Source organism: Tasmannia lanceolata, unplaced genomic scaffold (genome assembly GCF_043159265.1).
Source record: "Tasmannia lanceolata isolate RefF3 unplaced genomic scaffold, GAP_Taslan_0.1 ptg000013l, whole genome shotgun sequence".
In the NCBI taxonomy this organism is placed as follows: domain Eukaryota; kingdom Viridiplantae; phylum Streptophyta; class Magnoliopsida; order Canellales; family Winteraceae; genus Tasmannia; species Tasmannia lanceolata.
Genome location: NW_027518690.1, coordinates 16,414,307 through 16,428,881, shown reverse-complemented (window position 1 = coordinate 16,428,881; position 14,575 = coordinate 16,414,307). Strand labels below are relative to the sequence as shown.

General features: G+C 39.3%; 1 long non-coding RNA gene across 1 annotated transcript; it reads left to right on the top strand.

The window, feature by feature from the left end:
* The first annotated feature begins 1,228 nt into the window (after positions 1-1,228).
* On the top strand, positions 1,229-12,908 carry LOC143889203 (uncharacterized). The gene is made up of 3 exons (XR_013254787.1): positions 1,229-1,337; positions 12,558-12,612; positions 12,695-12,908. It is a non-coding gene; the product is annotated as an uncharacterized LOC143889203 (long non-coding RNA).
* The last annotated feature ends 1,667 nt before the right edge of the window (positions 12,909-14,575 follow it).

The window sequence follows — 14,575 nt, the reverse complement described above, 5'->3', positions numbered from 1 at the left end:
ATTTATTGTTGCCCTTTACCATTGATCCCGTCGTTCTTAAAAAGCATCACGAAGAGTTACAAGTTGTTCGGTTTCTGGATTCATTGGGGCTTGACTATCTCCAACTCCGAGAACAAATCGTCAGTTCTAGTTCGATTCCCACCCTTGCAGATGTCTTCTCTTAGGTTCAACTTATGAGAGTAGTTCGGCATAGTGACCCTATGGTGGATGGGTCTGCTCATTTGACATATGCTGGGACTGATCGTGGATGTGGTAGTGGTTGTTTTAGACCTGTTCGTGGTTGTGGCCGTGAGTTAGGGGGAGGCCGAGATGGTGGAGGTTGTGGACGTGGGTCTAGTTATTGTACTCACTGTCGTATGGATGGACATAGTGTTGAGTATTGCTATGATTTACATTCTGAGCTTCCTGCGAGTGCTTCTGCTGCCGATTCTGATAGTTTTTCCTCCTATGCTGCTCCATCTGTGACTCCTGACACCATGGTAGTCCCTCTTGGAGAATATGATGAACTTGTGCATCTTAGGGACAAAGGGAAGCAGCCAGCTGCCACGTTTGCACATAAAGGTAGCCCCTCATGTTTTCTCTTTGGTACTTCTTTTGGATCATAGCTCATTGATTCAGGAGCATCCCACCATATTGCAGGTAATCCTAACCAAGGTTTCAAATTTCAGTTTTGGAATGTGTTTCAGTCCTCTTCGAAACCGAAATTCTAGCTGAAATTTTGAAATTTCGGCCAAAATCCTACAAAATAAAATTACGTCTATTTTATCTCCTATAAAATTTAGACCAAAATTATCGAAATTTCAGCTGAAATTTTGGGATTAAATAATTATCAAAATCCAGATTTTTTGGGTGAAATCCCTTCAATTTCGGACGAAATTTCGGCCGAAATAAACGACGATTTCAACTATTATTGATTTCGATTTCGTTCTCGACTGAAACCCGAAATTTCGGATTTTGGTCGAAACTTTAAACCATGATCCTAACATTCTCTCTTCCTTCCAGTCATTTCTTTTAATTTCCTTCTATGGGCCCTCGTACTGTTACTTTAGCTGATGGAACTATATCCCCTGTATCTGAGATGAGTGTAGTCTCCACCTCAACGGTTCTTTAATTGTCTTCTATTCTTTATATCCCATCTTTTCCTTTTAACTTGTTATCTGCTAGCCAATTAACTAAATCTCTAAATTGTTCTTTTTTCCTTTTTTTTTCTTCCTATTGTGTTTTTCAGGGCATGAAGACTGGGACAAGGATTGGCTTGGGTCGTGAGATTGTCTCTATTACCTTGAGCATACCGGAGCTGGTGTCGTACTTCGCACTTCAGTTGATGCCTATCAGTGGTATTGTCGTTTTGGACACCCACCTGCTGACATGCTTAGGAAAACTTCTTTTTGTTTTAGATTCGGTTCCGTCTTTTCATTGCGAGTCATGTGAGTTGGGAAAATACCATCGTGTGTCCTTCCCTTCTCGAATCAGTAGTCGAGTGTCTCGTCCTTTTGAACTTATACATTCTGATGTTTGGGGTCCTTCTAGAACTACTTCATTAAATGGCTTTAAATATTTTATCATATTTATTGGTGATTATTCTCGTGCCACTTGGTTGTTTTTACTTAAAAATCGATCTCAAGTCTTTAATGCCTTTCATAATTTTTATTTTGAAGTGGTTAACCAGTTTAAATGTTCCATTAATTGTTTACGCACTGATAATGCTAAGGAATATTTCTCTGTGGATAATGGAGTTCATGATTTTCTTGCATCTCGTGGTATTATTCATCAGCTGTCATATGCATATACGTCGCAACAGAATGGTATTGCTGAAAGGAAAATTCACTACCTACTTGATATGACTCGCACCATTATGTTTCAGATGAAAGTTCCTAAGATTCATTGGGGAGATGCAGCTCTTACAGCATGCTACCCAGGGAACCGTCTTCCTTCCTCTATTTTATATGGGAAAATACCATTTTTTTCGTCATGTATCCTTTAGGACATCTGTTTCCATTAGTGCCACGTGTCTTTGGTTGTACGTGCTTTGTTCAGAATTTGTCTCTTGGTCTTGACAAGTTGGAGCCTCGGGCAGAGAAGTGTATCTTTGTAGGTTACTCTCGTATCCAAAAAGGTTGAAGTGTTTATAGTCCATATTTGTCTCTGCAGATGTCACATTTTTTGAGGACCAACCGTATTCGACTGATTCTTCTCCTTTATCCGTTGACATACCCAGTATGCCAGTTCCTATCATGATGGGTCCTCCTTTGCCTCCTCTACCTATATCTATAGCTGTCCCTGACGCCGCAACAGGTCCTACAGGGAAAACTACTGAGTCTGAAGTGCAAACTTATACTCGGGGATATCGAAAGGTTGTTTTTCCTACGAATGAGACAACATCTCCGCCCACTCCTACGAATGAGGCACCATCTCAGCCAACTGATCCTGTTTTGCAGTCAGATTGTCCTCCTTCAGATATTTGCTCTCCTACTCGAGATTCACCCATTGCAACCCGTACTTGATCTCGTACTGTTGCACATCCCATTTAAAAGTTTGTTTCTTATGAGCATCTTTAACCATCTTTTTGTTCATTTGTTCATAGCATGTCTTCGGTTACTTTGCCTAAATTAGTTACAAACGCTCTAAATCATCCTGGGTGGCGGGCTGCCATGGATGCAAAGATGTCTACACTTCCCTCAAATAAAATGACGCAGTTGGTTCCTCTCACTTCTGGAGCACGATCTGTTAGGTGTCATTGGGTCTTTGTCATAGTATCATCCAAATGTAGAGCGTCTCAAAGCTCGCCTTGTTGCTAAAGGGTACGCTCAAACATTTGGCGTCGACTATCAGGAGATATTTTCTCCTGCCGTCAAAATTTCTTCAGTACGGGTATTGATCTCTCTAGTTATTAATCGTGGATGGCCTCCGCAGCTTGATGTAAAGAATGCCTTCCTCCACGGTGATCTTTTTGAGGAAGTTTATATGGAGCAACCTCCTGGGTATGTTGCTGGGTATGTTGCTCAGGAGGGATGTGCTCCTCAGTATGCCGTCTTCAAAAGGTGATTTATGGTCTGAAGCAATCACCGAGGGCTTGGTTTGGAAGGTTTAGTACTGCGGTTTTGCATTTTGGGTTGAAGTAGTGTGCCGCCAATCATTCCGTGTTCAGTCACAAGTCTGCAGCTGGATATATCCTTCTGATAGTGTATGTCGATGACATTGTAATTACAGGAGATGACAGATCTAGGATACAAAATTTGAAATCCTTTCTCCAAGGGGAATTTCCCACTAAAGCTTTCGGTCAACTCAAATATTTCCTTGGTATTGAGGTAGCATGCTCACGTCATGGCCTTTCTTTGTCACAAAGAAAATATGTGTTAGACATTTTAGAAGAGACTGGATCAATGGGGTGAAACCTCCAGCTACTCTTATGGATCCAGATGTTAAACTTTTTCCTGATCAGGGTGAGTTGCTGAATGATCCTAGTTGATACAGAAGACTGGTTGGTAAGTTGATCAATCCGACTGTCACCCAACCAGATATTTTATTTGCAGTGGGTATGGTTAGTCGCTTCATGGGTGTGAAACAACCAGTTGCTCCAAAAGCTTAAGCTTATGGAGAAAGGCGCTATTTATTCTTTTATACTGTAACACTCCCCCTCACGTGTGGCCCCTCTTTCTTTGGGTTGGCCTACACGTGGCACATGTGGCCCCACTTGTGGGTTGACCATTGCATGCATGTGGATTTTTGACATCTAGGAGGTTTGAACTCAGGACCTTTGAGCTGATACCATGTGAAACAACCAATTATTACTCCAAAAGATTAAGCTGATGGAAAAGGCATAATTTATTCTTTTATACTTTAACAATGAGTTCTCTACGTACTTCCCACCCGGCAGCTATCATTCAGATCATTAAATATTTGAAGGGTACTCTAGGTAAAGGCTTTTTGTTTTAGAAAATATGGACATGAAAAGGTAGAAGAATTCATTGATGCAGACTGGGCGCGATCTCCTGCGGACAGAAGATCAATTACTGGATATTGCACGTTTGTAGGAGGTAATTTGGTGCAAGGTTGCCAGAGCGGGAATCGAAAGCGGGAATCGAAGGCTCCCAGGCTTAGTTGTAAATTCCGTTTCGGTCGCCATTTCGTTTTGGCCACCGAAATGAAATTTCGGTGGGATTTTTGTCATTTCAGTGCATTTCGGTCGAATTTTTCGTTCACACAAAAAATATATTAAAAAATATGAGAAAAATTCAAAAAAATATAAAATCAATAGAAAAAGATGAAAAACTAATAAATAGTCCAAAATATGTGTCCTAAAAGGCATATTCATTACTTAAACATATAAAGTCTTGCACAAGTCCAACTGATAGTCTGATACATAGAAAAAAAAAGAAAAAAAGAGATACATGAAAGTGAAACATAGACAATAGCTAGTAGCAACAACTCTCAGTCATCATAACCCAGATGATCATACTCAATGTCTTCTTCGTCGTCGTCGTCGCCGTCGCCGCTGTCTGGACCACCAGTAGGGACATCTTCTTCAAGAGGCATGAGAAAGTCGTCGTCGTCGTCCCCGGCCCCAACCACAGCAGTAGGTGCTTCAAGACTTTCCCACCCAATGTCTTTCGGCGTGAATATGACATCTTCTTCTTCTGCAACCCAATCCATCATGACATCCAGATGGTCTATGCTCAAAGGGTCACTAGTGGTAGATGATTTCCTCAACAAGTCCCTGAAAAGGAAAACATTAAGTTTAATGTCAAAGGTTAAACTTAAAAGCTTAAAGTGATGAGGTTAGAGTTGAAAACATTATATTACGTTGTATACCTTTCTTGAAACTTAAGATTGTAATGGACAAACACCAAGTCATCTAATCTCTGGTGCTCCAACCTATTTCTCTTTGCAGAGTGAATGTGTTCGAAGGTGCTCCAATCCCTTTCACACCCAGTCGCACTGCAGGTCTGACTGAGGATTCTGATCACAAAGGTCTGTAATTCTTCCACGTCACCTCCAAATTTTTTCCACCATGCAACTGGAAAGTAACAAATAATAAAACATTATTTGTTGAGAAACTGAAAGTTAAAATGAATTATACTTAATTAAACAAACAACTCAAATATACCTGGTCCCAACTTCGTTCGGTTGCGGATTGCAAGCTTCATTCCAAACATACCCTTAGCCTCTCGATAATCCTCAATCTGATTGGTGATGAGGTCTTGTGTACCTTCATCAGGTACCAGTCGAGTGATGCATGCCAACAAGCCTCTGGTTACTTCACTGTGCCTAGAGAAGGTAGGAGTGAAAAAGAGAGCAGGGTTAAGAAAATATCCTGCTGCATGGAGGGGATTGTGGAGTTGCCTATCCCATCTTTGGTCGATGATCCTCCTGATGGGATTGTAATATGATTTTCTCTTCAACCTCTCCTTGATGTTCTCTTTGGCCTTATCCATGGCCTCATATAGGTAACCCATCGCCGGTTTGTCCTGCCGATCTACCTAACACAGCACTCTTACTAAAGGCTCGCTGATGTTTTGAATGTACTTGCATTGGTCCCAAAAAGATTTATCCAACACAGTACTAACTACCCCTTCACTCAGTGGGTGTTGGACAAATCTACTAGAACTATACTCATCAGACACAAACATCTGCTGAAGTGCTTTCCGATTCAACACCAGACTTTGTATGCTAATGAAATTTGTAGCAAATCTGGTTGCAGCAGGGTGGCACAACTCCTTCCCACCTGTGAACTTCTTCCTCATCAAATTCAAGAAGCTTCCATGGTTGTAGATGAACTTTGTAATCGTCCGAGCCCTCTCAATTGTGGTTGCTATGTGAGGAAATACAGTCGGTTTGCACAGATGCTCCAAGATGAGATCTAAGCAATGAGCTGCGCACGGAGTCCAGAAGAATGTACCAAACGCGGCTTCTAGTCTTTTCCCAGCAGCTTTGTAACTTGGCTCACTGTCAGTTACAAATTGCATCACATATTCCGGATTCACCTCTCCGACAATCTTTGCAAAGATATTGTATAATTCATCGGCATTCTTCACTATGCCAGACGCATCAACGGATTTGAGGAATATGACTCCTTTAGGGCAGTACACCAAAAAGTTGATTAGGGAACGTTGTTTGGTGTCTGTCCATCCATCTGCCATAATGCTACAGCCAGTGTATCTCCATGACATCTTAATCTCCTCCAAGTAGTTGTTTACCTCATCCACTGTATTCTTCAAAATGGGACCCCTTAAAGCATGATAAGTAGGTGCCTTATAACCCGAACCCACGGCATTCACAGCATCAAACATAGGTTGCCAGAAAGGTGAATTAGCAACGTTGAAAGGGAGATTGGCATCGTAGCAAAGCATGCCAACCGCCATGTCTGCTCTATCTATTGTTTCTTTAGTAGCCAAAGCACTTTTAATGCTTGGCTGGGCTCCAGGAGTTGTTCGTGGTGCAAAGAAATTCCTGATCCCTCCTGTGATTCTCTTCTTCTTCCTTTTTGTACCACTCGGTCCTACAAGAACTTCCTTACCTCTTCGTTGAGAGACTTGAGGCAATTGTATGCCAATGTCTTCTTCATCCTGCTCTTCTTCTTCGTCTGGTGTGCCATAAAAACCTCAACCTCTGCTTTGGATAGGCTCATCCTAGCCATTTCTTTTTTCTTTGCATCTAAAAGTTGCTTCATTCGATATTTTACATCTTCAGTCACTTTTTTGCATGATGCTACTTCACCAGGAACAACCGCTAAATGTTCTTTCAAGCGGGTTATACCTCCACCCGATATGACTTTGCCACAGAATATGCAAGTTACTTTATTTTTTTGACCTGGAACCAATGTACCGTAAGACCATGCCGGGTCATTCGATCTAGCGGGTGCCGAACCAATAGAGGATGCTCCTGCAGAAGGTCCCGAGCCCGACCCACTCATTTTGAAATGAAGTAGAAGAAGGGGAAAAATGAATTAGAAGAAAGAAAATTGAAACAAATTACAAAAAAATGAAGTAGAAGGGGACAAATGAAGTAAAAAATAAAAGAAAAGAAATTGAAAGAAATAAAGAGAACCTTGAGGTTGAACTTGAGTTGAAGAGAAGAAGAAAAAATTAGCCTTCACTCACTTGAAATAAGCCTTTGGAAATAGTTCTTGACTTCTTGTAGTGGTAAGTTGAATGTATGCCTTCCCTTTGCTCCAAAATAGACTTGGATTGAGTTGAAGAAGAGGGTAGACTTGTAGGAAATTTAATAGAATAGATAATGTAAGTGAAAGTAGAGAAAGGAGAGAAAGAAAGAAAATCACTTATGTGAAGGTGGAGGATTAGAAGATAGGGAAAAGGCTATTTATAGAGTTTTTATTTGATTGTGCATTTAAAAATGACTAAAATACCCTCCCAACAGCTATAAACGGTCACATTTTGAGGTTAAAATGGTCAAAAACCAAAAAGAACCGTTCCAGAGGCATTGTCGTAAATTCCACAAAATCCAGTCAAACTAGCCGTTATTTTGAATTTCGGACCAAATTCAAAATTTCGTCCATTTCGTCCGAAATCCGGAATTTCGGTCAATTTCGAACGAAATGACCGAAATTTCGGACGAAACGAAATTTTGCAGATTTCGTTTCGTTTTCGTTCCAAAACGAAATGTTTCGTCCATTTCGGACGAAACAAAACGAAATTTATAACTATGCTCTCAGGGAAAAATCCTGCTCAAGGTTGCCAGAGCGGGAATCTAAAGCGGGAATTGAAAGCGGGAATCGAAGGCTCTTAGGGAAGAATCCTACTTCCTTGATTTGGTGTCATGAAGAAGTAAAAAGCAAGATGTTGTTTCTAAGTCGAGTGCCGAGGCTGAGTATAGGGCTATGTCCTATACGAGTGGGGAGCTAATCTAGCTTCGCTCCTTATCAGAGATTGGATTCTCATCGACATTTCCAGCACAATTGTATTGTGATAATAGGGCTTCAATTCGTATTGCAATAAATCTGGTATTCCATTAGCGAACCGGGCATATTGAGGTCACTTCATTCGTCATCGAATTCAGAGTGGTGAAATTTATACAGTGTTCACTCGATCTGCAGATCAACTTTTAGACATGTTTACCAAACCATTAGGGTGTGTAAAATTGAAGGATTCTTGTAACAAGCTTGGAATGTACGATATTTACATTCCAGCTTGAGGGGGAGTGTCAGAAGCAATAAGGTTATTGTTGTCATTATATAGTATATCACAATATATATATATATATATATATATATATATATATATATTGAAATCGTGTGTGTTGGGGGGGGGGAGAACTAATTCGTCCTCTCCTATTCACGCCTCCCTTCTCCATCTCTTTGTCTCTCTCTCTCTCTCTCTCTCTCTCTCTCTCTCTCTCTCTCTCTCACGTAGACCAACAGTTCTATTGAATGACATTCATGTAAAATTATACGAATTATATATATATATATATATATATATATATATATATATATATATATATGAGGAAAAGGATTGTACGCTCGAGTGTACCAAGCTTATGGTACGCTCAAGTGCCCAATCACATGTGGGCCCACTTTGTTAGGATGATCCAAAGCATTCATTTGAAAGGCCCTTACATAGATGGGGTGTGTACCAAAAATCAGCTCCATAGGATTATCCTAACCCATCCATTTGTGGAGGTCAAAATGGACAGACACTGTTTGTCCACAAATATGCCCATTTTTGCCCTCCACTTTTGGAGGGGCTAGGATGATTCAATGGTGCTGATTTTTGGTACACACCCTATCTATGATAGGGCCTTGCAAATGAATGCTTTGGTTCACCACAAAAAATGTGGGACCAATGTGATTGGGCACTTGAGCGTACCATAAGCTTGGTACGCTCGAGCGTACAATCCTTTTCCTCTCTCTCTCTCTCTCTATATATATATATATATATAGAGAGAGAGAGAGAGATCGAGAGAGAGAGAGAGAACCAGAGCGACCCGAATTTGCACTCCAAATCGACCCACGGCTCCAATTTGTGAACCAACTTAGGCTACCCTCATTGTATTGTGTACCGGGCTACCATCGTACCCTGTACTCGTTTCCGTACCGCATTCCATATAATATTGACACGATCGAATGAAGGACCAGTACTTCGCTCTGATAGCAAACTAATGGAGGATGAATCTATGGAAGGGGTTATTTCTGCTGATTTTAACCATGAATTGAAGAGTTTATCGCTCGTTCTTGAAGGCGTTTGAGTGTCAAAGATATTGGGAAACATGTATGATTTAAGAATCTGGGAAAATATATTTGAAAATAAGGGTGAAAAGGATGGTAAAAATTAGGGTTCTGGTCCTAAAATTTGTGATTAAATTGGAAAATATTTCTACTAGGTTTATGATAGATTTTGAATGGTGCGAACGTATGCTAGGAAGGTACATGCAAGGGTTTTAGGCAAGATTAAGGGACACTGGATTTAGGTTGAAATAGGATGGGTAAAACAAAAAGAAAAATTAGAGTTTTGAGGGTTTTTTGGCAAGGAGAAAGAATATTTTTGGTTCCCGGACAGATTGTCTTTGTAGAGGAAACTAGGAAAAGAAGAGATAAAATAGGAGAAAATATTGATTTCAACTACTGAAAAAACAAGATACTTATCTCTTGGAATCACGCCAAGAGTTTTCTTGGCATCTCACCAAAGATGACGAAAATTATGCTAGAATCACACTAGCAATCTCGAGGCTTCGCACCTTATGAATGATCAAGGCATCACACCTTTGGATGAAGGCTTCACACCCACAATTTTGCAAAGTAGCAAAGAACCATCATTTTCATTTATTGATTCTATCATGGATAAAAGAAAAGTTCTATGAGGCTTACAATATATAAAAAGAAGACGAGAAATAGAAATATATAAAACCATAAACAAAAACCCAACACTTTTGGACTAAAATACTCTCTAATGACTCAAAAACTTTCGTCCCACTTGAAATTTCCGTAATACATTTGTGGAGCCTATTTAAAATCCTCATAACTGAAAGAAACCAGTGATATTGGTGGGAAAAGACCATGATACCCTTCCTATAACTTAAGGGGCTTAAAGGGCACCTAAAATATACCTAAAAATTAAAATATGAGTCCTATGATGGTCCCCATCAATATGCTTAGTGGAACTTTATAGTATTATTCAATCTTAGTCCGAACATGATTAAAATCTTCACTAATTGCATGTCACACATGCATTATAATCTAATTAATCAATTTTGCTAAAAGATAACCTAAGAGGCTTGTGGACATTAGTATAGAACGACTTTTTGTCGGGGATTGGTGCCCACCACTTTCCATCCATTAGTAGCTGAAGATTTATCCGTTGAGATCAAGGTTACACTTGGGTCCTTGTCCATAACCCAGGGAGTGACTCTTCAAAGAATAGTTGGGTAATTCTAATTCTGAATCCCTCAGCCAAAAAGAAGAGCAGCCCTACAGTGCTTGTTTCTAAGTTTGGATGATCTGAACCATCCATATGGTGGGTTCGCTACCACTGATGGTAGTATGGTACAATACACAACTCACTCTGTTTAGAGTTTAGACAATCCGAAATGTCAATCGATATACCTCTTCCATTGACTCTGTTTGTTTTTAATTTTATGTTTGTAGACCATTGATCCAGCTGATCGGATGGTTTGATCATTGTCATTTTTGTAACATGGACCATCCATGGTAGGGCCCACCAAATGGACGATCCAGATCATCCAGTGATAAATGGTCAGTCACATGCAAAGTGGTAGGCAGTGTAAACAAACATTTTCAAACAAATTTGTCCTTAATTATAAATCTGATAGGTTGGGATTATAATGTAATTGTCTTTTTTTTTTTGAATGATGATTATTATGTAATTGTTTATTAAAATTTATTGACAAGATTGGGAGTTTCTAGCCTTAATGTATGGGGTTCAAGGATTGGTGAGGGACTATTGAGAATTATTCTAAAATACATTGGCTTTCTTTATGATAACTGGTATAGATTTCGTGATAAAATCATTACTTTAAAAAAGGCATAAATAGTTTTACCGTAAACGAAGGCATAAATGGGCAACAATTTCTTTATATCATGTTATCCTCTCAGATTTTACTCTATATTTCAATTTTGAAATGTTAAAGTCATTAAATGTATTTCAGTGTTCTGGTTCTTGTGCCAAGTCATTTGCTCAAGAAAATACAAAACGCAAGGTGGTTTCTACCACTTGACAAGCATCCCCTGGCTTAAAACTGCTGGTATCTAAAACTGTTGATGCACCCATGTCAGGTTCTTCTAGAAACATGATTGAGATTGGTATCTAAAACTGTTGCTGCACCATGTCAGGTTCTTCTAGAAACACACAGAACTCATGAAAATCCACTCCCTTTTGTTTCTTTCTTCACTAACAGAAAGACTTTTGCTCTTTTGGCTTCACTTGCTTGCTCCCAAATAACATGACTAAGGTAGCTTTGTTTAGTATCCTTTATACATTTACCAGATCTGGTATTGGCTTTATCGGAATGGAGAGCAAACAAAGATGATGGTTGCACACCATAAATGCTATTTCTTAATGAATATGTTTTATGATTTTGCCTTAACATATGATAGTAGTTAGCCTCTGTTTACACTGAGAATACTTCACAGAAAATACACGAGTCCTGAATGCATTTTCATTTGGCATTAGTTACTAATCTCATGACTGACACCAAGTAATACAACTCTGTGTCCTGACAATTCAGTTAATGCTTGCCAATCTTTTAATTTTGAAAAGTTAAATGCCAAAGTCATTAGATGTGTCTCAGTGTTCTGGTACTTGTGCCAAATCATTTGCTCAAGAAAATACAAAACTCAAGGTGGTTGCTAGGATAGACAAGCATCCCTGGGCCTAAAACCGTTGTTATCTAAAACTTTTGCTGCACCCATGTCAGATTCTTCTAGAAACAAAGAGAATTGATGAAAATCCACACTCCTTTTGCTCTTATGACATCACTGGCTTGCTCCCAAACAACATGACCAATATGGCTTTGTTTAGTATACTTTGCACGTTTGCCAGATCTTGTGTTGGCTCTATCAGAATGAAGAGCAAACAAAGAGGATGAATACACAACAATGACAACATGCGTACTAGTCCTTAATGGATATGTTTATGATTGGGAAATGATATCAGCACAACCATGTTTTGATATTTGCACTAACCCATCTTGTGTTTTATTATTTAAAGAGCTGTCAAAGGTCATTACAATTCCCAAAAAGGCTTTCACACGTCAATTAAAAAAGAAAAGACAAGCTAGGTCTGTGCAATTATTAGAACATGGTTTTGCTGATATTCCCTTATTGTGTTTTTATCATTTGATAATAGTTAGCCTCTGATTACACTGAGAATACTTCACAGAAAATTGAGGAGCCAAAAATGCATTTTGATTTGACATTAGTCACTAATCTCATGACTGAAACCTATGAGACCTTCCCTTCTGTTCCTTTTTTAACTAAGGTTCCAACTACAACTCCATGTCTTGACAGTTCAGTGAATGCGTGGCGATAAACAAACATCGAGATCCATCTCTTAATAATCTGCGAATATTCTTTATGATTTCAGGGAACCGGTGGTATAAGTATATGTGGCCGTACATTTAAAGATGAGAACTTCAAGCGTAAGTTAATCTCTATCATATTCACCTATTTCTGTATCAGTTTACGTAATGCATTTGATCCTGAACTGCTGAATTTTTACAGTGGCTCATGTGGGGCCCGGAGTTCTAGTACGGCGAATGCGGGACCCAACACCAACGGAAGCCAATTTTTCATTTGCACTGTCAAGGTAACCAACTCTATCCATACTATTTTTAAGAACTGGATTTTTATTTATTGGATTTGGATCCTAGCATTTAATTCATTTTTGTAGCTTGTTTAGATGTACTATGATGTCAGATTTCAATCCACTTTTGTGCACCCTTTTAGTTTGTAGAAGGAATACCCATGAAGAAACCCCAAATTTTAGCTGAAAAATGCACCTCCATTTTCAAATACTCAAATGTTGTGAAAATTGTTAGAAACACCCCAGTTTTTTTAAAGTATGACCCAAAGAATGGTCCTCTAGCAAGGTCAATCTCTGAATCAAAAACCGAGTTCTTTTGTGACTCTATTCTTACTAGCAAGCGCTTACATGGGACACACACAAGTGTATTATTACTCTTCAGCAAATAAAATTTAGTTCAATTCTAGTAAAAGAGGAACAACCCACTGTAATTAATTGTTTGCATTGATTTTTTTCTAGTGAGGTAAAAAACCAGCCTATCTATATTGGGTGGTTACTACATGTGGATCCAATGCATTGCTTGGTTACTGGACTCCCAACCTGATTGATATCGATTGACTCTGCATTTGAGAGCTGTCTATTTTCGATAATCGCTTCTTCCAAAACTTGGCCCAAGTGGTTTCATAAAAAGAAATTCTTGTAGAACAACCATAGGCATGTGGGAGGACAGAAGCTGACATATTTGCAAGCTGGTTTGGATGTAGACACCTTTGCTGGACAGAGGCACATCATGTTTGGACCATAGTCAGCAAACTCTAACATTCCAAGCAATATATTTAAAAGTGCCCAAAGGAGTGTGGACATGCGTGTCGTGCCGTGCACTGCACGTGTCAGGAATTAATTCAAAGAGTCGCTAAATCATAGCAATTAAAAAGAAAAGACAGGCTACGCTTATTAAAACATAGTAGTGCCAATATCAGTAGCCTTTTTTTATAAATCTTTTTTAGTTCTAACCCACTATAGAGAGGGATTGTATCAAAATGATGTGGGCATAGAGACATACAAAGACTGAAATTCTCAATTGGAGATCAACTATGAAGGTCATGAATGCAGGGCCGTCCTGGTCTTTGTGGTGTTCTGTCTCTGTTTTACTATATTTGACCATCTAGGTCTTGGGGCTTTGTCGTCTTATAATAAATTTCTTCACCGTTAAAAAAAAAAGTCCCAGAGTTGCCAATTTAGTTCTGTATTATTTGAGAAACTGATATTGACACCTCATTGTTGTGATAGACACATAATTCTCTATCTTGAGCTTCCCTTATTTGGCTGTTACAATTTTCAACTAGCTAAGTTCAGAACAAAAAGGGACGTAGGTATTAAACATGGTTAGGCAGAGAGTTGAGTTGGTGGGAGTAGAGAGAGCATCAGCCATCCTTGATAAAAAGTATTGGAGAAAAATGCCTACTTAAAATTGAATTTTTGTTTTCCTGATTTCTAGGTCTTTTTAATGCTCCCCTCTTTCCCACCTATTCAAGGTTTCTTAAGTATAAAACATAGTTAGGGAGAGACTTGAGATGGTGGGAGTGAGAAATTGAATTTTTGTTGATGGGAGAGTAGTGAGACCATCAGCAATCCCTTTGTAAAAATAATAGTGAGAAAAAAAAATACCTACTTACAATTGAAATTTTGTTTTCCTGTTTTCTAGGCATTTTTCATTCTACCCTCACTCCCACCTTATTAGACCTGGTAAACGGGTGGGCCGGGCAGGGTTTCACCCAACCAGTACGGGTCCGGGTGGTATGGGCCGGCTCACAAATGACCCGAAATCTTACGGGTCATTATTTTGTGAACCCAGACCC